At 42.7% G+C, this 26,782-nt stretch overlaps 1 protein-coding gene and 1 long non-coding RNA gene across 2 annotated transcripts in view; both read right to left on the reverse strand.

Moving 5' to 3' along the window:
* Window positions 1-26,782, reverse strand: part of PGM1 (phosphoglucomutase 1) — a 64,149-nt gene that overhangs the window by 36,764 nt on the left and 603 nt on the right. The window lies entirely within an intron of this gene.
* LOC121499649 lies at window positions 547-26,738 on the reverse strand. The gene is made up of 3 exons (XR_005990199.1): window positions 26,519-26,738; window positions 1,833-2,020; window positions 547-1,043 (listed from the first exon to the last, which is right to left on the reverse strand). It is a non-coding gene; the product is annotated as an uncharacterized LOC121499649 (long non-coding RNA).

The following is a 26,782-nucleotide window of genomic DNA, read 5'->3' on the forward strand; positions in this document are numbered from 1 at the left end:
GCATACATGTGTCTTTTGTATGTAGTTCAGCAGAAATTGACAATTAAGAAACTTCATTGTCAAGGTTTTGGTGAACTTGTTAAGGATGCTTAAAAAGTAAACCAGGATTAGTTACACTACATGTTTAGAGAGTCTGACTTGCACTGGGAGTCCAGGTTTTCACGTGAAACATGAATAATCCCTTGATAAACAAAACCTGGCTATTTTTCGACTAACTCATTAAGCAAGGTCCAAAAGCAAACAGGATGGGGAGCAGCAGACTGTCTTCTCTGAATCAAGAATGCTCCTTTACTAGGGGGCTGCTCTGTGCAGGACCAGCTGAATGAACAGGCCCAAGAGCCAAAAGCAGCCACTTGGCAAGGAAGCCTGGTCTCCTTCAAGTGACAAATGGTACTGGCCCAAGGGCAGGGAAGACTGAGACATAACATTAAAACAATTCACAAGACTACATCTATTAAGGAAAAAACCAGTTGGCCAAAAGACACTTTTTATAATTTATTTGGGGTCTTTATTTACTTTTTAAAAATAAAATTCTTTAGAAACTAATTTATGAACTAAGCTTGCAGTTTTTATTTATTTTTTTAAAGATTGTATTCATTTATTTATGAGAGACACACAGAGCAAGGCAGAGACATAAGCAGAGAAGCTTGCTGTTTTAACAGCAGTTTACATACCCACTGTTTTGTGATTTACAATAAACAGTTTTTTTAATTCTTTTTTTTTTTTTTTAAAGTTTGGTGCCAAGTTTTATCTGGTTCTAGATAGGTTTGCAAATTAGGCCAGCATATGTGTCTTGACATATTTAATAATCAAGATTTATGAAATATCAACCCAATAATCTTTTCACTGGGAATAACAGAGCAGCCAACCACATAATTGGTAGTTTTCTTAACAAGTTCTTGAAATCCCAGGGTAGACTGAGGGGCAGTTGGTCATAAGGGTGCTCCAACATCCCCAGCTGAAGCTTCTCTGCCCACACATTACAGCATGTTCTCTGCTGCTGGTCTGCCACTCTCTCAGTGAAGCTCCTCCTGAAGCTGGAACTAAGAGAGTTAACATTTTGTTAGTTTTTTGCCCACGCATTGATTTTATTTACTGTTTATAGTTAATGCAAATCAATTTCATAGAATGAGAAGTTATGAAGAATCAAGGTATAATCATGCAAATTCAAAATAGATGTTCAGTACAAAAAAAATATAAGCATAAAAGTAGGTTTGTTCACAGCATGAGATCCAACAGAGCTGGCTTCAAAGGATAGGAAATACTTGCTTTATTATCTTGAAGCCTGTAGCCACATCACAAGCTAGAACACCTCTGCTTACCAGTGTGTTTTTGTGTGAACCATAACTTGTTTCTAAAAATATTTTTTTACACTCTAAGTTTATAAAAAGCTGCACTTTTCCAGAATTAAACCTGGACCGAGTAACAGTTTCTAATGCATCTAAAAACTGATACAGAAAGTATTCCAAATGTAACTATTCTGATTCTTAAAAGTTAAAAAACAACAGTTTTCCAAAGTAGTTTTGAAGGAAATATTGCAAATTTAGTAATACTGGTGCTTTTCCAATCTGAACCTTCTAGGTACCTGATATGCGATCTTGAGGTTGATTATTATTTGCCTCTTAATTTCAAGATTTTTAAATATACCTCCCATGTAGATCATCTTCATATTTTAAAAACTGTTTAACACAGAAGGAAACAGATAGCAGTCACTGAGCATCAAGAGAGATCACGTGTCTACCCTGTGGAATCAGATCACTAAGTTCAGCAGTGGCTGAACCACTGCATCCTTCTTGCAGGAAACATCTAGGCAGGATTGTGGGCCTTCTTACCTTCCTGTGCATGAGCCTCTTCAGCGAGGCATGGACTGGGGAAGATTCCCTCTCTCATGGCTCTGGCACATGTCAGTAAATACCCAGCAATTTAAGGGCACAGTGATTCCAAGCCTCCACAGGAAAGAGTTCTGTACCCCAGAACAGAGAGTAACGCGGCCGGAAACTACATATGTCTGGCACCGTGTCTGTCAATATGCAAAACGAAAGCAAAAAGATGTAAGTAACCCTTGCCCTAGAAAAGCTTCTATTCTAAAAATGGGCTTCAGCCATCATCTTATGGACACTGTAGAACTCAACCCCATATAAAAATATGACCAGAAGCAGCAATGTTAGATGAGCTGTGAAGTGTGGTAAAAAAGAAGGGGCAGTAAGAACATGAAGCTTCCTACGGTGTTCAGACTAAGTAGGGCAGCGATTAAGAAACTCATCTGTTTTAGCTTCTCCAGCAAAGGTTGAACTTCATCTTCGGAAACGTTACTGTCGAGCATAGCGAACCCAATTTGGCCTAATGAATTCACCTGCGTTGCCAGTACTCCTTCACAATGACACAAATTACATTTAAACCATATGGGGGATTTAAGGATTACTCCCTTCAGACAAGGAACTTTCATACTGGTCTTGGGTACAATCAATTTCACGATGGCAGAGTTATGAACCCCTTTGCTCCCGGCCTCACAAAGACTTCCAACTCCTGTTGTGAGCTGCGGATACCTCCCTAGTAGAACACAATGGAAACTGCAAGCTTGCCCATCCTTTATTCATTTTGGCTTTCTTTCCATCAGTAAATACTTATTGGGTAGCTAACTACGTTCTTTAGCTGATGCCACAGTACTAGGCGTGGGGAAAGGGACCGCTAACCCTGTCTCTGGGGTAAGCACTAGAATGAAAGCTATTAATTGTGCCAAAAGCAGCAGAGATCATTAGACCCCCAGCCTGAAGCCCTGCCCTTGTGACAGTGTGGGTGCCTGCTTGAGTGGTTCAGGTGTGTGACCCAATGGATGGGAAACATTCACTTCTCCCACCAACAGTATGGAAGCATAGAGTAAATGTTAGCCCAGGCTAGGCATTGCAAGATAATGCAAAGACCACATGTTTAGAAGCCAGATACAAATCTCTGACTTTCAACTGCATAAGAAATTTAATCTTGAGCAAGTTACTTAACTGAACTAAGCCTGTAAGATGGGGACAGCTCTCAAGGTTGTTCCACGAATTGAATCAGGTGCCATATGTGAAAACACTTAGTGCTGCGTCTGGCATCTAGTAGAATGTCAGTAACTGTTAGCCCCCTCACCTTTCCAATCCTCAATTTCCCTATCTCTACAATGGGATAATATCTGCCTCACAAAATTTTTGTGATGAAGACCTCACCAAATGTCTGTGAAAGCCTTTGTGAACTAGAAAATGATATAAAATAAGGAATTTTTTTTTCATATTCAGGAGGTGGAGAAGAGAAAGAAGAGCATGGACCTTTGTTCTTAAGTTTATGTCAGAGAAGCCACCCTCATGTGGTGGCCTCGGCCCTGTCCCAGAGGTACATGAACAGACCTATGGCTCTTGAGAGGTTACAGTAATGGGGTGAGACAGGAGAAACAGTTGGGGCAAGATTACAAAATCTCATGAACCACACTAAAGTTTCTTTTGTAGGTACTGAAATCTATGGAAATTTTTAAGCAAAAGGAATCTAAACTGGTATGTTTTTGGAAAATGAATTGGCTGCCAGTGGTACATCAAATAGCTTTGAGAAGGAGAGACTAGAAAAAGATTAACAAGGATGCAAAAACAGATTCCTTCCTCAGCTGAGGCAGCTCTGACAATCCTGATCAATGGGGTCTTGCCCAGAGCTGCTCCTCTGCCGGCTTCCTGCACAAGACTTCAACTCTGAGTCCTTGGGCTACTCTGAGCCCTGTTGGAATTTTTCCCTCCATCATGAAGACACCACCCAAACAGCCTCTTTCCTCTGACTCCTTCTACACATAGTATCTTCCTTCCATTTATCCCCTCTCTTCTCTGAGAACTATCCCTTACTCACCACACAAGAGTAGGCTCCTAGCCATATTCTACTATAGGACCCTGATGCCAGGCCATGATCACCAGAAGTAGATGCCTGACCAAAACTAGATCAATCATATTTTCCCTCCCAGGTATCTAGAATTAGGACTCAAAAGTATACAGATTTGATTCAGTTAGTCTTTGAACTGAGAAGATAGGTAAACTCAGGAGCTGTGGGCCAGGGACAGTCATATCATGAGAATATCCATAAATTATGACTGACAGTCACATAATATGTAAGAATACCTGAATGCTACATGCAGGATGCAACTATGAATCATCTAGATGTCTCTAAGATTTGTAGACCCAATGTACGGAAAGAATTGGAAAACAATTCAGAATAGGATCAAGCATAAAATAGGTTAGATGAATCTCCTCAAGAGGGTAGGGATTGCGGATTCATTAGACATGAGAATTAGGGAATGTGGTCTGTGAACAAAAGCTGCTTGAGACTCCCTACTGGCATTGTGTTCTGGACAGGGGTGGTTTCATATCCCGATCTCTGGTCAACACGCACTTCAGTCAGCTGACAATGTCACCCCAATTCAATTGGAAAGGTCACCCCTAATTATTTGGGGTGAGAGACTGGTTTTTGAAGAGGGCATTTTTTTAAAGATTGATTGATTTGAGAGAGGGAGAGCAAGTGCATGCACATATGCTCATGCATGGGGAGTTAGGCAGGGGGAGAGGGAAAAAAGAGTCTTAGGTAGGCTCTGAGTGGAGTGTGGAGCTGATGCAGGGCTTGAGCTCACAACTGTGAGATCATGACCATGTGATCACGACCTGAGCTAAAACCAAGAGCTGGAAATTCAACCAAATATGCCACCCAGATGCTCCTTGAAGAGGGCATATTTAGACACAGAAAGATTTAGAATTAAGTATGCACATGAAATAAATCAAACTCATAGTATACAAATAATAAAATAAATCAGACTTGTAGCATTAATATTTTTGCTGTAAGTTTGGGAGAAAATCTAAGTATATTTGGTATTTTAAATATGTTAGGAGAATCTGGGGTATTATTTTAAATATGTTAGGAGAATCTGGGGTATTAGTTTATCTAACAGATTAGTCTTGCATTTCCAATTTATAATGTGTAGTTAAGTAACCTATTTTGACTTACAATTTTAAGGAGGTAAGAGAATTTTATCAAAATTATAAACATTGGAACATGCAAGAAAATTTTGTACCATATCCACAGTTTGAAGTTTCAATCATCAGATGCAGATAATTTGCTGTAGTGTTGCAGGGAATAGGGCTGGAAACCCAGCTCTGCTGGTCACTAGCTGTGTGACCTCAGAAAAGTCATTTAGCCTCTTTGTGTGTCCATGGCCTCATCTGTAAAAATGGGAAGAATAACAGACCCCCTAGCTCACTCGCTGTGTGCAGCTACGGTTGAATGAGGTAATACACAGAAAGTTCTAAAACCAGAGCTGGTATAGGATGCCCTAAAAAAAGTATCTGCTGTTATTATTATTAGATTATATGAGAACAACTTGAATATTTTCAAGATTTGCTTGTAAGACAAAGAATTTTAGAAGTATATAAGCCTATTTGATTTACAAATGTGCAATGTTCATAGGAATTTGAGTAAATGACTTTATAACTAAGATCACATGCACACACACACACACACACACACACACACAGAAACCCACCAACTTACACTGACAACCGAGTCTGCAGAGAGAGAGAGGAAAACAAAGCTGAGATAAACTCAGCGGGTAGACAGGGAGTGGCTGCCAAGCTTCCTCCAATCTCAGGCTCCTGGGAGGCTCTGCTTCTACTCTACCATCGGCTTTTTTTTTGTTTGTTTTTTTTTTGTTTTTTTTTTTTCTACCATCGGCTTTTGGGAGACACTTCTTCTAGAGCAATCCTCCTGGCAACTCACCGTAGTCTGACCAGCTTCCTATTACTTGCCACCACTTGCAGCCCTTCCCAGCATTGAGCAGAGCTCAGTGGTGTGTGGCTCCCATTTGCCAGCTCTGAGCCATCTGCTGTCTCACCCAGGCAAGAAGAGGGAGAGAGGAAAGTCGTCCTCTTTCTCCCTTTGAGCAACCCCAGTCAACAGCAAGGTGAAAGGCAGAGTAACATTTACTAGTTGGGTCATCTTGGGCAAAATATCTAACTTCTTGGTACTCCTACTTTCTCATCTTTAAAATGGGACCTGAAAATAACACCTACTTAGACTTACTGTGATCATTTTGCAATACATACAAATAAGCAGATCATTATGCTGTACACCTCAAAGTAATATATTACATGTCAATCGTACTTCAATTTAAACAATGCATCCTTTAAAGAGTTAAAGAAAGAAAGAAAACAGTACATACTGCATGGTTTGTTGTATAAAGACACGATGAGTTAATAAAGATAAAGAATAGGATAGCTGGTTTTAGCACCTTGTGAGTCCTACATAAGTGTTAGCCTTTATTACTGCCTTGAATCAATCTGAAACGACGTAGCTGTGTTTCATACCTATCTATGAGTATATGTGTTTTAACAGAGTTAGGAAATGTCCTTCAAAGAAAAGGAGAAATTATATTAAATGATAAAGAAAGTACAAAGTCTGAAGAATCCCAAGGGCTGGATGGCTCAGAGTTGCACAGAATCTCAGGCTCAAAGACTCCTGGAGCAGGGCAGCCCTGGTGGTGCAGGGGTTTAGTGCTGCCTGCAGCCCAGAGTGTGATCCTGGAGACCCAGGATTGACTCCCACGTTGGGATCCCTGCAAGGAGCCTGCTTCTCCCTCTGCCTCTCTCTCTCTGTTGCTCATGAATAAATAAAAAAATGATCCTAAAAAAAAAAAAAAGACTCCTAGAGCATATTTTGAAATTAAAGACAAAATGGTTGCATCAGAGCAGATACATCCTTTAGCATTGGTCAGTCTGTTGTCCATCTGTTTATCCACCCACATACCCAGCAGTTACTACATAAACTGCTGGATTCATTTCACCAAACACCATGCACCATGGGAAGAGGACAGACTCAAGTTGTCAAGAAACTTTTGGTCTAAAGAGAAAGCAATAAGTTGACAAATCATTACAAAAAAAAAAAAAAGTAAGAAGTGCTAATCTGGAACATCAAGAGAGAGTTGTGAATTCTCAGAGGTGAGGGAGAAGGTAAGGAAGGCAATCCCCATCTCCACAAATGCCATTCTTAATTCATGTGGTTGAATCTAAAAACAATCTTTGAAGATGCACAAGGCTTGAGAGACCTTCTCCTACATACTGCACTTAGGAGGAGGGCTCCTGTTTTATTAGAAATTGCCAGTATCGGGATCTCTGGGTGGCACAGTGGTTTAGCACCTGCCTTTGGCCCAGGGCACGATCCTGGAGACCTGGGATCGAATCCCACGTCGGGCTCCCGGTGCATGGAGCCTGCTTCTCCCTCTGCCTGTGTCTCTGCCTCTCTTTCTCTCTCTCTGTGTGTGACTATCATTAAAAAAAAAAAAAAAAAAAAATTAAAAAAATTTTAAAAAAAAATAAAAAAAAAGAAATTGCCAATATTCAACCATTTTGACCTATAAAAATGGCAATTTATATAGAATTTTTATGTGTCTTTTACTTCCTTTTTGGAGCATTCTCAAGAAAATTTTCATTTAACTCCCTTAAGAATATTCATTAGTGCTAACATTTTCCTATATTCTGGATATTACCAGAAACTACATATGGAAACCCCTCAGTTTAAAAAAAAAAAAGTAAAAATTAATTAACTAATTAGCTTAAGAAGTAGATCTAAAGAATTGCTCTGGTTTTTTTGTTTTTTTTTTTTTTAATTTTTATTTATTTATTTATGATAGTCACAGAGAGAGAGAGAGGCAGAGACACAGGCGGAGGGAGAAGCAGGCTCCATGCACCGGGAGCCCGATGTGGGACTCGATCCCGGGTCTCCAGGATCGCGCCCTGGGCCAAAGACAGGCGCCAAACCGCTGCGCCACCCAGGGATCCCTGCTCTGTTTTCAAATCATTTGTGGTTGCATGCTTCCCTCTTGTGGTGGAAAATGGAAAAACATGCAAGATTTCTCACGACTTCACAAGGACGCACACTAGCTGGGCTTAGTGGCATCACACGACTCTAGGGGGCCCCATACACTTCAAATACAATGGGAATCATGCCCCCTCTAGTTTTGTGCCAGTGGTTGGCCCTTTATCAAATGATTAAAACACAGTGGGATTTCTGGGCTTTTAATAAGGGGAAAGGTTTGGTGAGGTTCTCTGTCTCATTATTAAGGATTTTCTCAATTGCACAGCCTGGAAAAACTAGGATGTCCAGCTGTAAGGAAGTGAATGAAGGTGCCCACAAAAAGGGGATGTCTTTCTGTGGAATCTTTGTGAGTCTAAGTTTCTGTGAAATAGAGATAGTAAAGCTCCCTTTAAAAAATCTGAAAGGAGGGACGCCTGGGTGGCTCAGTAGTTGAGCGTCTACTTTCAGCTCCAGGTGTGATCCCAGGGTCCTGGCATCGAGTCCTGCATGGGGCTCCTTGCAGGGAGTCTGCTTCTCCCTCTGCCTATTCTCTGCCCCATCTCTGTGTCTCTCATGAATAAATAAAAATAAAATCTTTAAAAATAAAAAGTAAAATAAATAAAAAATCTGAAAGTATATGAGAAAAGTCACGTAAAGTACTTATCACCATGCCTTAACCAGAGAGGGGCACTCAATAAACATTTCCCAAACTACCAAAATCAGAAAGACATGTTGAAAAGGACAGATCACATCCTTCTAACACAGCCTCTGATCTCTAGAGCATGCTAGACCAGGCAGGAATCAATCAATGCTAGGTGAATCAATGGAGGGTCTGGGTGGTGAACATGTATAATGGGCCAGGGAAAGGCAGCGGGCAGTGTGTGAGAGGTATGGGGGGTGTGGTAGGGAATCTACGACCCCTGCTCTAACCAAAGGGCTTTGGAATCAGGTGGGCCTGGGTCTGAACCCTGCCTTTGCCACCTCTGGCTGTGTACGGCCTTTCTGGCCTCAGTTTTCTTATTTGTAAAATAGAGATGACGACACCTGCTTTAGAGGTTGTTGTATACAGGAAATAACCACAGTAGGTCAGTGTGTTGGGCAGTGTTCCAAGAGCTTTATAAGAATTAGCTCATTAGATCTTTACACTTAAGATCAATGATATCATTCCCAGCCCCATCTTAGGGACAAGGACACCTGGGGATACAGATGATACACATTTATAATCTGCCCAAGGCCAAATAACTGCGATATTGTGGAGATGGATTTTGAACACAGGCAATCTGGCTCCAGAGCCCACACACAACCATCATGTTATGCTGCTTCTTACTGTAGTATGTGGCCATGTGAACAGCAAATAATCAACAATAGCTTTTAAAACAGCAATCTAAAAAAAAAAAATAAAAAAAAAAAATAAAACAGCAATCTAGGGATCCCTGGGTGGCTCAGTGGTTTAGCACCTGCCTTTGGCCTGGGGTGTGATCCTGGAGTCCCAGGATCGAGTCCCACGTCGGACTCCTTGCATGGAGCCTGCTTCTCCCTCTGCCTGTGTCTCTGCCTCTCTCTCCTCTGTGTCTCTCATGAAAAAATAAAATATTTTTAAAGTTAAAAATAAATAAATAAAATAAAACAGCAATCTAAAGAACTGTGCATGTTTTCTCCACTCTGAACCATGTATGGGAATTCCTGGGATGAAAAGCAAGCAGTTCAAGTTGGCTGCATCGAGGCACCCTCTCCCACCCTTAAGGCTTAAGTGCAAACAAGGCTTCAGAGAAATAACAAGTTGGACCACAACATGAAAAGTTTGGGAACCCTCAGATTACAGCTCTAGATAACTTTATTCAAAATGTCTACCTTGGCAGACACCTGGGTGGCTCAGTGGGTTAAGCATCTGCCTTCAGCTCAGGTCATGATCCGTGGGATCAAGTCCCACATCAGGCTCCTTGCTCAGGGGGGAGTGTGCTTTTCCCTCTCCCTCTGCCCCATGCCCTGCCTGTGTTTTTTTTCTTTCTGTCAAAAAAATACATAGAATCTTAAAAAAAAAAAAAAAAAGTCTAATCTTGGGGCACTTGGGTGGCTCAGGCATCTAATTCTTGACTTTGGCTCAGGTCATGATCTCAGGGTCATGAGATTGACTCTGTGCTCAGGAGAGTCTCCTTGAGATTCTCTCCCTCCTCCTCTCCCTCTGCCTCTCTGCCCCTCCACTTGCTTATATGTGCTCTTTCTCCCCCATTCTCTCTATAAAATAAAAAAATAAAATCTTTAAAAAAAAGTCTACCTTGACGAATGCAGCATAGTGGAAATCTGGGTTTGAATCCCAACTCTGGATAATTTTTAGTATCTTAGTGATCTTGGGTAAATCACTTACCTTCTATTTCCTCAACTGTGAAACAGGGGTCTAAATATCAGTGTCTTCAGCGTTACTGAAAAGATTAAATGAGAACATATAGCACAGTGCAGAGCGTACATGTAGGTTCTCATATAGGCTTAATAACAGCCTAGTGATGCAGATAATCTCACTGTTCCCATTCTACAGAAGAGGAAATGAGGTTGAGTGAAGTGAAATGACTTGCTCCACATCTTGCAAGTAATACACTGGGAAGGCAGGTTTCAACGTTGGTTTTAATGCCCAAGCTCATGCTTAAGCTGTTTGATTCCTCTGGATGACCAAGCATATTTGAACTAGAAAATGAAAACAGATCCCAAGGGCAAAGCACATGAGCTTTGGTGGCCAGCACAGCCCACCTGCATTTGGTGGATAGAGCCCAGGCTGTGGGTTGAAAATTCCACAAAAAAAAAAAAAAGTTAAATTTCAAACCCCAGATGCCTGTGAATATGACCATATTTGAGAAAAGGGTCTCTGCAGAGGTGATCAAATTAAAATGAGGTCATACTAGATTGGAGCAAGCCATAAACCTAATGTAAGGAAGGGGAAATTTGGGGACGGAGACACAGAGGGAAGAAAAGCAAGTGAGGCCAGAGGCAGAGACTGGAGCTCTGCTCACTGGTGACTATGGCCACCACTAGGAGCTGGAAGAGGCAGGGGAGGATTCCCTGGATCCTTCAGAGGGAGCATGGCCCTGCTGACACCTTGATTTTGGACTTGTAAGCCCCAGAACTGTGAGAAAGTAAATTTCTGTTTTAAGCCACACTGTTTGTTGTATTTTGGTACAGCAGCCCTATGAAATTAATATTAAAAATTAATAAAAATAAATAATTTTTTTAAAGGCAAGCCCAGCTCCAAGGACAGCTGATCACTCTGCAGCAGGGTGGCTGGTCTGAGCAAGAGGCCCTTGCATAGACTTCTTCCCACAGGTATCCCTCTTCTTTGCCCCAGAATGTTTGGTTCTTAGCACTAAATAATGCAGTATGCACCATGGCTTGGAATATACAAACACTCCGTCCTGGCTCAGTGAAGAAGGAGAAAGACATTTTCGAACTTTGGTACCTGGAATTAGAAGAGTGGACAGTCGCTAAATATTTGATGCCTGCACTGCTGAAGTAAGAGCATTCTATGAGCTCTGTGACTGGAGTTTCTGAGGGCATAGATGAGCTTTTCCAGGCAGTGGCCCAGTACATGGTCTCCTGCCCTGAGACCAACCTCAACTATAAATTTACTATCAACATTAGACGATTCCCCAAACCACAAGACATCCAAAACAGAGCACACTCTGCCTGAGTACTGGCATTTAATTTCTAGAGCACACAAACTTGTGCAATAACAATTAGGAACAGAGCTAGAAACTGCAATAATGAAGGGAGTAGAGCTGGTTAGTCCATATGGTTGAGGCCCAACACTTAGGCTGCTTCCAAGAGGAGCCGACAGGCAGCAGACAGACAGACGCTCATTCCCAGAAGCAAACTTCAGTGTGAGGCAGGAAAGTGATGAGAAACAGTTGGGGGAAGACAGAGACTTAAAGCTAACAAGAGGAAAAAAGGGTCATGGCCCACCCAGCACCCTTCACTAATATCAGGGTGAGATCTAGAGGAAACAGCATAGCTACAATGCATGTCTAATTTTTTTTTTTTTTTTTTTTTGGTAAATTTTTGTGTCTGTAAATGTGTGATTTAACTGAGTGGACTGTGCATCATCACAGGTTCTACAATATGGATTTAGATCAACCCACCCACAGTACAAGACTTGCCCTGATGAAAACATCGGGTCATACACAGACTATCATAGGTCATATATTCTGCTGGTCAAAGACAGTCAGCAAACAGAGCTTTGATGCATTACTGGACAAATACTGTGGCCCAGTCCTCCTTATAAATAGCTTTTTAGGTTTGCTAGTCTAAGTCCCATGATTCTCCCTTCCTACCAGAGTCTTAAGACAATTCTTAGACTGCATCTTAGGCTGGCCTGTATATAAAAGAAAGCAACGGGGGTTAAGGACTTGTGTGGTGATAACTCACCACCGGCTACCTTGCCGTCCTCCTCCCTTCCTATAATACAGGAATTATGAAGACTTCTATTTTAAGGTCTAAACCTCTGGGCTTACTTTCCACAATGGCCTCCTTGTTTCACCCCTACTCCCTCTATGTAGAATGTCTCCACTTTTTCCTGGCTTCTTTTTCATCATCCTTTAAGACCTGGCTTGAATACGTCTCCCTTGGAAGCTTCCCCTGACTGCCCCTCCAAGCACCCTTCTCTAGGGCTCCCAACGGCACCCTCCAGGAGGCACTTGGCACACCCTGTCATAATGCCCACTGGACAATGAGCTCTGCAGGGTGCTGAGACCGTCTCACTGCACTTGTGTGTGACCCCAAATGCACTGCACAATACTGAGCAATGACAGAATGCTTGGCAAATATCTGAGGGACAGATGGCACCCCCTCAAATATGATTCAGCAGATCCAACCATTTAGTAGAACCACTACACTGATGGGTAGACCTGGGTGCAAACACCAAACATCGTGACTAGCACTTAAGCTACTCTGGGACAGTTTTGCTTATTTGGGGTCATTTGGGCCAGTTGCTGTGTTCTTTTGAGATGAGATAACTAAATATCAGGCTGATGGTATATCACTGAAAGCCTAAAGTTATACAGAACAGGTCCCCCATCCCCCTCCATCTCCCAGGCCCTGGGCACGAAATACTTACTCCCTGTAGAAAAGACCTATTTGTTCTGAAATTTCTAGGCCAAGGGGTGGGGACATTCTTGATAGGTCATTGACAAAGCTGAGAAGTAAAACTGAGAAGGGGGGAGCTGGCTGGGGGACCCCTCAGCAAAGAGAAGTTTAAAGTATCTATATTCATATGTGGAATATAAGAAATAGTGAAAGGGATTATGAGGGAAAAGAGGGAAACTGTGTGGGGAAAAATTAGAGAAGAAGAGAAACCATGAGAGACTCCTAACTCTGGGAAACAAAGGGTTATGGAAGGAGTGGGGGGATAAGGTGACTGGATGACAGGCACTAAGGAGGGCACTTGATGGGATGAGCACTGGGTGTTACATGTTGGCAAATTGAATTTAAATAAAAAATTTTAAAAAATAAAGTGTATATTTCCCATCGAAATCCCCACTAGCAACATGCTTATCACAACTATGTGTGAGGATTTATGCTAGGTAACTTCCAATGTGTATCACATTTCCTAAACACACCTCTATAACAAATTATTTTACTTTTTAAGTGGAATAAAAAAAAAAGTTCAAGCAGGTTTGCCCAAGATTAAACTGCTAATAAACGGCATATCCAAGAATCAAATTCAAGTCAGTTGATATCAAAACTTTACTGTCACAAATTTCTAATGTAAAAGAGGTCATTTTGATATCCCACTAAGATCCTCAAAATGGCGTGATATCTTTACTCTCTGGTTATTGTTTAGCACATCTGGGATTTGGACTTTGAGAGATGCTAGATAAAATCACATGTGGAGATTTGTTTTGGCAGGAGGTATACATCAGCTCGGTGGGGTGACTTTCCTGAAGCAACAGTGGAATTTCAAAACAACCATAATAATGCACATTTGGGTTGCATCTTAGAGTTCCCAAAACCTTTGTGTGCCTGTTATTTCTCATAAAACACTCTGATTAAGACAGATATTAGAATTAATCCCTTTTTACAAGTGAGAAACTGAGCTTTACATCAGTTAAGCAGGCTCCATGATAATTGTACAGTAAATTGCACAACTGAGATTTGCACCAAAATCTTCAATTCCAGCCCATCACTATGCACTTAAGTTGTTTGGTAAGATTTGGGTAGCTACCATGTGGCCTGCCTTCCATCTAGCAGTAAGTCAGTAGTCTACAGAAGCACCTTGGATTATGGAGTTCTGGAATCTTCCCAACAATTATTCCCAGCAGTATACTTTTAAATAGAACAACAAAGGTATTATGCATTGAAACCATATGCATTAAATCAGTGACTACTTCCTGCCTCCACCTTTACTTCACTCTCAGCCAAGGTCTCCCTCATTGATTTGTACTTGCCCCCCAAAATCATCTCATCAGAGAAGGCATCCTGTTCTTCCCTCCCCACTCAAGGTAGGGCTGGTTGCTCTCCTCTATGTTCCAGCATTCCTTGGACTTCTCTCAGATGAAGCGGGTTGAAGTGTAGCCACTGCCACCTACTCCCTGCAAAGATATGTCCACCCAGAACCCACAAATGTGATCTTGTTTCATAAATGGGTCTTCAAAGATTAATTAAGGATCTTGAGCTGAAACCATCACGGATTATCTGGATGGGCCCTCGATCCAATAACAAGTATCCTTAAAATAGAGAGAAGAGAAGACAGATACATATGAAGGCAGAAGCAGAGACAGAGACTGGAGCCACACATGTGGAATACTTAGCGCCACAAAAAGCTGAAAGAAGGAAGGAAGGATCCTTCAGAGGAACCTGGAACCTTCAGAGGAAGCGTAGACCAGCCAACACCTTGATTTCACATTTCTGGCCTCCAGAGTTGTGAAAAAAGAAATTTCTGTTGTTTTAAGCCACCTGGTTTACAGTCATCTGTCAGCAGCCAGAGGAAATGAACACACTAGCATTTGCACCATATTTTTGTTAACTACCTGTGGATGCTCCTCTACCAGCATGAGCATTCTGAGAACAAAGACTTTGTCTTACTCACCTCTGTACCCCTAGCCGTCTCACACAGTGCCTGTACATACAGAGAGTGCTCAGCAATGCTTGGTGAATGAATAAATCCATCTAGTCCAGGAGGTTTTCAGCAATGCTGGCATGTATTTCTTGCAGCTTCCCATCAGCAGCAAACATTAGCCTGGGCCACGGAATCAGTCACAGATTCGCCTAAAATATCCATCTTCAACTACCCACTGCTGCCTTAGAATTCCAACAGGGTAAAGGCCTCAAATCAATGAGCCTGTGACAGAGAGTCACAGCAACCATAAACCTCTGCCTCACAGATGGAATTCAAGGGATAATGCATGAATAGAGACAGAATAAGACATCTATATGGTAGATATGGTAGCAGACACAGAAGACCTCCCCTTGGCCCTTCAATGGCCTCGGCATTTGGAGAAACCATAATAATCATTAGAATCACCCAAATCTTCTGTTTACTAAAGACTATGTATATAATTGCCTCACAAATTTTGCTTCATCGTCACACGAATGTTTCAAGGCAGATATTATTAGTACTTTTTTTATACCAAACCTACACACAGGGCAAATAGCTATGGCGAACTGTATGATCATGTTTTTCTCGTGGGTTTGACAACCTAGGACTTGGTGCTGATTGAGGGCCCAGCTCAGGGAGGCAGTATGGCTTTTGTAATAGGTGCCAACCTTACTCTCAATTTCATTTGAATTTCCTATACTTATTTCCCTTTTGCTTCATTTTTAAACATACTTTGCTTCATTCTGCTCCACAGAATGCATTTCACTTGAGACAGTGTAACATAATAGTTTTATCGCTAAAGCAAAAGATCTTTCCCCAGCCGCACCCAGTTATGCCATCGTAGCTCCATTTTCTGGCCTCTTTGTCATCATGGATGATCTCTTGGGAGTCAGGTGGGCACAACTTTAACATCTAGGTTTCTGGCTTCTGTGGCTTAGAGCGGGCAGGACTCTCATCCTAGCTCAGGGCCATTTTGTCTACTCGTGTTTTAACAAACCTTCTCATAGTGCACAATTTATAAATGCCTAACCAAAGCATGTTTAAATATATACAAGAACGGAAGAGAACCATATCCCCAGGCCACTGTGGGCATCTGCAGAAGGAAAGCAGAATGCCAGAATCTCCCTCAGCAGGAACTGCCCTCTAAGACCCTCTTGATGGCGCAGTGTGCTTAAACTTAAATATGGTAATTCATTTTAAACAGTTATGCTAGAGTATTTTCATTTAAATTAATGCTATCTTCTTCAAAACAATCATCTTGGGAAGCAACATATTTATTCAAACAATGCTCACATTTGTACTAACATTTCTGGAACTCTTTCTCAGCAACTCTCTTAACAGTCTGTGGGCACTTCCTTTGAAAATCTTCAGTCATAACAAATTTCATCCTCTGAGAGTAGATTTGAACTTTGGAAAGAGACAAAAATTGGTTGGAGCCATGTCTAATGAATAAAGTGGGTGATCAAATCTTGTTACATCGTTTTAGGTGAAAAATGAGGCATGACTATAAAATAATGTGACTGGTTTTCCTAGGTGACCCATAAACCGACCGGCTGAAAAATAATTCCCATAGAGGAGTTTCAAAATGCTTTGAGCACTAGACGCATCACTGGAGTAAGTGTACAGTTCCCAGAGTGGTGATTTGGCAGGGTACAATACTAATTTGGATATATAAGTTCAAATATGTTTGTAAGAAAAGAAATCTGATTGCTTACACTCATGAAAATGAAGAAGCTATTCTGGCGAAATTTCTCCTCCTTTTTTTTTTTTTTTTTTTTTTTTTTGACAGCTGATCTGCTTTGGACAGGGAGTCTGCTGAGAAAAACCTAGTGGTGATTTTCTTTTTTTGTGTGTCGGTCCTCCCCCATTTAACCAAAGACTCCTTGAGAAAGACTCCTTGAGTTGGACATCTTCAACTCCATATCTCTGGTACTCAGGACAGCACAACACAGAAGTATGGGATGCTAATTCCACTGCTCTTGACATAAACCCTCTGACTTTGCTTCTCGCACACCTGGGGCTTCCCTTGCTAAAGGTAACTTCTTCTGCCTCAAAATCGAAACTGGACCATGCAAAATCCACCCACACAAATTTATAGAGACTTAAGGTTTTTAAGGTGTTTGCTTACGGCCAAAAGCTTAAGGAAACATGAGGGATTGACTGCTAATACATGAGGCTTCATTTTAGGTTGTGGAAATATTCTAAAATTAGATTGTGGTGATGACTGCACAACTCGGTAAACACATTAGAAGATACTGAACTGTATACTTGAAATGGGTGAATTGTGTGACATGTGAATCATACCTCAGTAAAGTAGTTTATTTAAAAAGCCCTCCACAACAGGAATGTTTGTACCTTGGTTCCTTTCTAAGATGGTGGTTGGAATAAATGATAGTCAGGTTCTCTTCCAAAAATCTAGTTCCCTATAGAAAATTAAGTTTCTGTCTTCTGTAATTCTATCTCTTGAAAATGACTTCGTGGTTTTCACCAGATTTGGAAAGCATGTTTAGGGTAGTAAGGACTGCTGAATGTCCCCCAATAGCAATTATTTTCCTTTACCTTGACACCCTAATGTTTAGCCTGACACATTGCACCCAGAATAACATGGATATTTCCCAGCCACCCTTGCTGTGAGAGGAGGCCTTAGACTACATCTTGGTGCAGAAGGCGTGAGTAAAATTAATAATATGTGGTTTCTGGGCAGCCCAGGTGGCTCAGCAGTTTAGTGCCGCCTTCAGTCCAGGTTGTGATCCCAGGGATGTGGGATCAAGTCCCACGTTGGGCTCCTGCATGGAGCCTGCTTCTCCCTCTGCCTCTCTCTCCTCTCTCTGTGTATGTCTCTCATGAATGAATAAATAAAATCTTAAAAAAAATAATGTGTGGTTTCTGAGAAAGGTGTGTTTTTGTTCCACCCTCTCCCCTTTCTATTGCCTGGAATGACCATGTGGTATACGCAGCCATCTTGGAGCAGGTGGATAAGGGCAACTCACTAGGGAAAGCTGAGCAACAGAAGAAAAGAAGGGCACCTGAGGGGCTCAGTGGTTGAGCATCTGCCTTTGGCTCAGGTCGTGATCCCGGGGTCCTGGGATCGAGTCCTGGATCGGGCTACTCTCAGGGAGCCTGCTTCTTCCTCTGCCTGTGTCTCTGCCTCTCTCTGTGTCTCATGAGTAAATAAATAAAATCTTAAAAAAGAAAAGAAATATAAATATAGAGCCCCTTATTCTACAGACCCACCAGATTAGCTCAGGACTGCTATCACAGAAAGGGTTCTATTACTATAAAATTTTATTTTGTTCAAGTAACTTGAGACTTTGTATTCACAGCCAAACCTATATGTTAACTAATGATAAAAATCTTATTTTCTGGGATCCCTGGGTGGCGCAGCGGTTTGGCGCCTGCCTTTGGCCCAGGGCGCGATCCTGGAGACCCGGGATCGAGTCCCACATCGGGCTCCCAGTGCATGGAGCCTGCTTCTCCCTCTGCCTGTGTCTCTGCCTCTCTCTCTTTCTCTCTGTATGACTATCATAAATAAATAAAAAAAAATTAAAAAAAAAATCTTATTTTCTGTACCAAAACAGGATCTAAAATATGCATCATCAGCATACCTTTTATACCATGACAAAATTATTACCACTGCTACCTTGGAAGGCAGACCACTGGCCAACCAAAGTTAAGCAAATGGTTGGGAGAATTCAGAATAGGAACGGTTGTTGGATGCTTCTTGCTACAATTGAGAGGAGCTCAGGCAAGGGCTTGCCAGTCCATAGGCGAAAATAAAGGTTAAAGCTCTGCTAAGGAAATTTTCTTTGTGGCCTGCAAACTGTGTTGCCCAAATCCAGTAATTTGTGGCCTTGTCCAGTTGAGATGACTGCTCTTTATTTACCCAAGCTAAGGCAGCTCTCCATGAAGCAGCAGGTGTAGAAGAAAGGGCTCTTGCCTCAACGCTTTCCCAGGACTCTTTGCTAGACAATGAAAACTGACCCACCAGCATAGATCTGAGTAAGGATACTGCCTTCTTACTCAGCCTAGCTTTTCCTGTCTCAAGGCAGCCATCAGTGATAGAGACATCAGAGGAGGGACAGAGTAAGAACATACAGGCCAAAAATAAAAGCTAAAGTTTTCAGGGTTGGGGCACCTGGGTGGTTTAGTCTGTTAAGTGTCTGACTCAGTTAAGTGTCTAATTCTTGATTTCAGCTCAGGTCATGATATCAGGGTCATGAGATGGAGCCCTGCATCAGGCTCCATGCTCAGCGTGGAGTCTATTTGGGATTCTTTCTCTCCCTTAGTCTCTACCCCTCCCGCTGCTCACTCTTGTGCTCTCAAAATAAATAAATAAAATATTTAAAAATTAATAAAGTTTTCAGCCTTAAAACCCTATCTAAGTGAGAATTTTCATTGTGGTTATCAGTATATGGAACTGATCAGAATAAACTAGAAAAAGCCTAATAAGGTTTCAAAGTAATTATATAGTGAAACAAACCAAAAACTAGGTCTGCAAAAGCAACCCCTGCCCCTCTCCTGCCTTCCTACATCCCCCAACTTTCATCAGCAGAGTGCAGGATGCAAAAGCTGTGTAGATCCAAAAAGTCTCAGAACCTACTCCCCAGTGTCCAGGACTAAGTGAGCACAGGAGACAGAGAGTAAGAGACTCCCTCCCAGAAGGCAGAACCAGGGCTCCCTGTGGACCTACTCCGTTGTCATGGCCTGGAGTCTGCACTCCCCACCAGCAGTAGAGTGTGAACACTATGGCTGGTGACTGCTCTACTTGTATAACTATATAGCTGTATACATTTATTGGAAGGAATCTGAGAAGCTGCCTCAGGGGAAGAGTGATGTGTTTCATAGGTGGGAAGAAGAGTAGGTTATCTGCATGCTCAAAGAGATGGCCCATGGCAGAAATTTCTACCTGCAACTTCCTTTCTTAAGATAGCAGAGCCACCCATTTTTAGCTGGCCACATGCCTTCCAGTACAAAGTCTACACTTCTTTTGCACTTCTTGCAGGTAAGTGTGGCCTGGATGGAAAAAATCAGTCCTGTCCATTCCTCCATCTTACGTCTTTCTGCTATGTACCCCCTTCCAGTCAAGCAGCCTCTTCTCTATTCACACTATCCACTCAAATATCACCACTTCTTTCCCCAATCCACAATGTTCTCTCGCTTATCTGCACTTGGCGCTTTTTTTTTTTTTAAGATTTTATTTATTTATTCATGAGAGACACACAGAGAGAGAGAGAGAGAGAGAGAGAGAGAGAGAGAGACAGAGATACAGGCAGAGGGAGAAGCAGGCTCCATGCAGGGAGCCCCACATGGGACTCGTTCCTGGGTCTCCAGGATCACACCCTGGACTGAAGGCGGCACTAAACCGCTGAGCCACCCGGGTTGCCTGTCTCTTTAATTCTGTTCTTTGCACGTGTATGTATTTCTTGTGTCTTATCTCCCCCAAAGATTGCACACTCCAGGATAGAAAAGTATCTTCTTTATCCTGATATTTAATGCCAATTCAAACTCAGAAAGCGTAAATAGGGGGAGAACAATCATTCATAAACCCATCTTAATTAAAAGGAGTTTAAGAAAATATGTATCTATTTATTCATGAGAGACACAGAGAGAGGCAGAGACATAGGCAGAGGGAGAAGCAGGCTCTCTCCGGGGAGCTCAATGCAGGACTCGATCCCAGGACCCCAGGATTACAATGGGAGCCGAAGGCAGACGTTCAGCCACTGAGCCACCATGTGTCCCCAAAAGAACATTTTTTTTTTATAATGGGAGTTATAGCATATTAAAAAGTGGTCCAAAAATGGTTCTCTGTCAAATCATCCTTGCCCTAAGGATATCAGGTTTTAAGTAAGGTAGCAAGGTGCCTCTACCTAACACCAATTACCTCAGAGTCCCAAAACATTCCCCTTCCTGCCCAGTATTCTTTCATTCCCTTCTCAGAACTATATTTAGAAACATGTCCCTTCACCTGTGTTTGCAACTGGCCTCATGAAAGTTCAGGAAAGTGTGGTCCATCCCAAGTGGGAGACAGTGGAGTTCCTCTACTTAAGGCTAAGTTCTCAAAGCCCCACTGGTTTGGTCTGAGAACTAGACCCTTAATCTCTGTGTCATGTATTTGATGCCCATTCTGGTGCAAGCAGTACCTGACACTAAAAGAGGATCATTTGTTTAATGCAGGGGGTCTTAACTCAGGATCCTTTGACCCCACCCCACCCCCAAGAGATCCCTGGGTAGAATTCAATGGAGTGAATCTGAATGGCAAAACAAAATCTTTAACCTCTAAATGAAATTTAGCATTTCCTTGAATTATGAATCTAGGCAATAAACCACAGAATTATTATTACCTTTACTCAGACCACCTGGGACTTTATCATCAATAGAAATCACAGATATTTTCAGGGGCACCTTGGGTGGCTCAGTCTGTTAAGCATCTAACTCTTGATTTTGGCTCAGGTCATGATCTCAGGGTCATGGGACTGAGTCCCATGTCAGGCTCAGCAGGGGGTCGGCTTGAGATTTTCTCTCTCCCTCTGTCCCCACTCCCCTGCTCATGCTCTGTTTCTAAAGTAAATAAATAAATCTTTTTTAAAAATCACAGCTATTTTCATATTGCAATATTCTCAAAATATTAGGATTGCAGACATACTGGGGCACCTAGGTGGCTCAATTGGTTAAGCATCTGCCTTCAGCTCAGGTGATGACCCCAGGGTCCTGGGAATCAAGCCCTGAGTGGGACTCCTTGCTCAGCGGGGAGTCTGCTTCTTCCTCTCCCTCTGCCCCACCCCCCACTCATGCTAGTGCTCTGCTCTCTTCTCTCTTTCTTTCTCTCTCCCCCTCCCCACCCTCTCTCAAATAAATAAAATCCTTTTAAAAAAAGATTGCAGGTATATCAAAATATCACATTTATCACTACTCTAAAATAAGATAGTATTAGACCTTCCACTAAATTTTGTTAATGTGTCAATAAAGAAGCATATATATCTTGCTGTATCACAAATTTGATTAATATTTTGATAATTTCATTTCCAACATAATTTTTAATTTCCTTTGAAATCCTCTATATTTTCTTTATTTTAAAATAAAATTATTCTGGGACACCTGGGTGGCTCAGTGGTTGGGCATCTGCCTTCAGCCTAGGGGTGGTCCCAGAGTGCCGGGATCAGGTCCCACATCAGGTTCCCTGCATGGAGCCTGCTTCTCTCTGCCTATGTCTCTGCCTCTCTCTGTATGTCTCCAATGAATAAATAAATAAAATCTTAAAAATAAATAAATAAAATAATTCCAAGAAGGGGTCCATAGATTAAAAAAGGAATCCAGGACACAAGAACCCCTGTGAATTGACAAAAGAAAACTTGCGGGGATCCCTGGGTGGCGCAGCGGTTTGGCGCCTGCCTTTGGCCCAGGGCGCGATCCTGGAGACCCGGGATCGAATCCCACGTCGGGCTCCCGGTGCATGGAGCCTGCTTCTCCCTCTGCCTGTGTCTCTGCCTCTCTCTCTCTCTGTGTGTGACTATCATAAATAAATAAAAATTAAAAAAAAAAAAAGATTTAAGAAAACTTGCTTACTCACAAGTTCCCATGAAGGCATTTATTTTATTTTCCTGAAGATAATGATAAGCTACCCTTCAAAATATCCAAACATTCATTTACTTGTGAGTTCAAACTCTTCCCAATTCCTAATACCGGTCATTTGTAGATCACTGGGCCCAAGAGCAATTTTTAGACACCAGGAATGGTTTGAACTAAGTTGTCTGCACTGGTATCGGTTAGACTTCGCAGTCACACAGACCCATAAATTCCTCTCTCACTGCGCTAATCTGAACTAGGTTTTTGGCACTTGAACCCAATTGGCTTCTGAGTAATATGGAATCCCTCTATATTGGTTGGGGCCATGAGGGGTAGATGAAAGTGGGGGACAGTGATTATAATCTATGTAGGGCAGAGAAGAAGTATTAATATTTGAATCAGGATGGGCCTGATTACTGCGTAGTCTCCCCGTATGGGCAGAACACTGAAAACACAAAGTCCTGCCCCAGGTCATGAGGTTTCCCCACAAGTGTCATCCAGTCAGCTTCCAGGTGAGAAGAGACTGCAGGTACTTTTTAAACATGTCGTTTAATTCTCACAAAAACTGTCACAGTATGTCTCATCATTTTTAACCTTTATAAACAAGAGGGAAAAAGGATCAGAAGTCAACTAACCTGCCCAACAGTCTCCAACTCCTTTTTTTTTTTTTTTTTAAGGTTTTATTTACTCATGAGAGAGAGAGAGAGAGATGCAGAGACACAGGCAGAGGGAGAAGCAGGCTCCATGCAGGCAGTCCGACATGGGACTCAATCCCAGGTCTCCAGGATCATGCCCTGGACTGAAGGCAGCTCTAAACCGCTGAGCCACCCAGGGATCCTCCAACTCCTATATTTTTCTTTTTTCCTGCCTAGAATTCTTATTCTTGACAAACCCACCTTAGGAATTCCAACTCATCATTAAGCCTCAACTCAGCAACCCCTTTTAGTGTTCTCAGACCCCCGAAATAAACCTTTTTGGGTTTTCTGATACCTTAGGAAACATCTTGCTATTGGATGCACAGAATAAGTAAAGATAAAGCACAGAAGCACACAGAAGCACAGTTCAAAGCCCTAGAGATGCCAAATGTAGTTCTGGGAAGGTGATTGGCGGGCCACTCTTCCTACTGGGGGGTGGGTCCTTGCTGCTTCTGGAAAAGCTCCCTGTACACCAAACTGACTTCTACTTTCGCTTTTCGCCTTTTTTCATAAGAGCACAAGTCATTTTCAGATTTCTTTGGGTTTGTCGTTTGCAAAAACAGGTACTTAGTGTAGGTCTTTCATAAAAATGGAGTAACATATACTTTCAAAAAGCTGGATACACCTGTACAGCCCTCCATACTCTTCCCCCCTTCAGTGCCTGGCACACACCTCCACAGTAACACCTAACAACTGTGCTCTATGTTTATTCTTGTCTACCTCCCCTTCTACACTGCTTTTGCTGAGGGCAAGAATATTTTGTATCCCCATGGCACAAACATCTGATACCAAGTAAGGATGTAATGAGTGTTTGAAGAGAATAAATGTACTGGTCACCACTATACACTGGCTTTAAGTGGTGGAATTTGCTTAACTTAATGTGTATTCCACATCTTTCACAATTCAGGGCAATTAAACAAGGACTCACTGAAAGCCACACCGTCCTAGCTAGGTACTACAAATATAGATAAACCAGATTCTGTCTTAAGGAAGTTTACTCTCTAGGGGACAGTGTCACACGTAAAGATAATTTCACTAGAATTTGATTAAACTATTCTAGAGGTATCTATGAGAAAAGAGTACTTCAAAGGGGAATGAAAGTGTCAGAGAGAGGTTTTGGGAGAAAGTTTTCTGAAGATGCTATCTGAATTGGATCGTTCCAGAAGAGAGGAGTAGCATCCCTGGTGAGGAGAGACAGACAGAGACAGTGGGAACAAAACCAGAGAGCAGAAAGCTGAAGACAGAAATCTAGGGAACAGCTAGAATGTGCCCAGGGCAAGCAGTCCATGAAGGGACTCTCAAAAAGTGTGAGTAGAATCAGGAGAGTGATCAAAGCAAGGGAAGGAGGACTTTAAAAAATGCAAAAAATCAGTAGTGCCAAAAGCAACAAAAGGCCAAATAAGGCCTAAAAAGGTATTCAATGGATTTAGCAACCAGAAAGTCACTAGTAACCTTGGCAAGAACAATTTAGTGGAATAGTGGTGGAAGCCGAAGCCAGACTGCAGTGAGGTGGTAAGTGAATGAGTGAAATATCAGTGGTAGCAACTGGCCAAAAGGGGAAAAGCAGTAAGGCAGTAGCTAAAAGGGGATGAGGTTTTAAGAACATATTTTTTTAGTCTTAGCCTATTTTTTTTCTTTCTACTCCCCATTACTCCCAAATGGGCAGCTTTCCATTTGGAGCCCTAAAATTCCCACCATGCTGTAAGCAAGGTCCTTAAACATGAATCTTTTTTTTTTTTTCTTAAAGATGAGTCTTGTGTCTGAATTGTCCCTTTACTCCACACATTTCTCTGCACATAGTATAGGTTCAATCTTTGTTGAATGAATGAATGAATGAATGAATGAAATCTATATTCAACACAGGTGATAAGGAATTGAAGGGATCTACTGGTATACAGCTATTGTTTGCTCTTCTTTCAAGGGAATTTGTGGTTGTCTGAAAACTCAGGAGCATATTCTATCCAGAGGACCTTCTTTCCTTGATGCTTATAAATGTTTGACCCAGGGAGGCACATGCAGGTTCGGCCCATTTTAGATTTTACAGACTATGGGAAAATAGATCTTTATAGACTCAAGATATTTATTCCCAGAAGTTGGGACTGGCAGGTCTATATTAGCATTCTGGATACGGTCACTGCAGTTTCTCTTTAACCAGCCTGGGCTTCAGTTTTCTCACTGGCAACTTGAAGATGCCCATAATAGCATCAACGTCTTAGGGCTGCAGCATAAATGAGATACTGCACGTTAAGTGCTTTTCATAGTGCTTGGCAAAATGACACTTACATGTTAAAGTACTACTAAAATGAATAAAAAGGGGCATCTGGGCGGCTCAGTGGTTGAGCATATCTGCCTTTGGCTCAGGTTGTGATCAGGGGTCCTGGGACCAAGTCCCACATCCAGCTCCCCATGGGGAGCCTGCTTCTCCCTCTGTCTATGTCTCTGCCTCTCTCTGTATGTTTCTCCTGAATAAATAAATAAAATCTTTCTTAAAAATGAATAAATATAATATGAAAGGGTATGAGTTCCAGAAGAGTTGGGTATAAGTCAAATATTTTAAATACAGAAAGAAAAACTTGCTAGAAAATGTTTTATAAAAGCGAATGAATAATCAGCCCCAATTTATCTATTTTATAAATTCACCTCCTCATACCTCAGGTTTACTTAAAAATGTATTTCAGAGTTTCACCGAACCAAGTGAACCGGCGGGCCCATAAAGTCAGTTAATGGTCCCTAGCTGGGGGGAGGGGGGAAGGTGATGAGGGGAGGGGCCAAGGTGTTGCATTAACTTCCTGGCCAGCCCCGACGGCTTGCGTAAGAGTGCCCTTGGGTATGCAGTTTTTTTTCTCTTTTTTAAGATTTTATTTATTTATTTATGAGTGACACAGAGAGAGAGAGAGGCAGAGATACAGGCAGAGGGAGAAGCAGGCTCCCCATGGGGACCTGGATGTGATCCAGGAGCCCAGGATCACGCCCGGAGTCCAAGGCAGACGCTCAACCGCTAAGCCCCCCAGGCGCCCCGCGCAGTTTCTGTTGTAATGAAAATTCAGTTCCAAGTCCTCGATGGAACAGATCTAGAAGCACCACCGTGCAAACACCGGCCTTTTCAAATGCCTGCGCCCCAGCAAACCAGGCCGTGCAAGGGCTGGCAAACCGTCCCACCCCAAGCTGGGGTGTGGGGAGCGAGACTTGGCGACCTCCTCGTCAGCCCGCGAGCCCGCCGCCCCGGCCCCACCGCCCCGGGCTCCCTGCCCGCGGGAAGCGCCAGCCCCGGACCAGAATAGCAGGCAACCGCGCGGGATGCAAGGGGTTCTGGGCGAGGCGCAGGCCGTCTAACCTTTCCGGGTTAAGGCGACTGCACCCCGCGCTGTAACCTGATCTCCCGCCGCGGGAAAGGTTAATAGAAATGTCAGAGGCCTCAGCAGGAGGCGGCAGAGGGGCGGAGCGGGAGGCGAGGTTGGGCCCTCCCAAGGTCAAGGCCGGAGCGCGCGCGCCCCCGGGGAGCGGGCCGAGCGGCCCCGCGGAGCCCGGCGGAGCCCGGCGGAGCCCGGCGGCCACCTCCGTGCAGCCGGCGGGGGCGGCGGGGCGGCGGGGCGGCGGG

This window comes from Vulpes lagopus, chromosome 10 (assembly GCF_018345385.1).
Source record: "Vulpes lagopus strain Blue_001 chromosome 10, ASM1834538v1, whole genome shotgun sequence".
NCBI lineage: Eukaryota > Metazoa > Chordata > Mammalia > Carnivora > Canidae > Vulpes > Vulpes lagopus.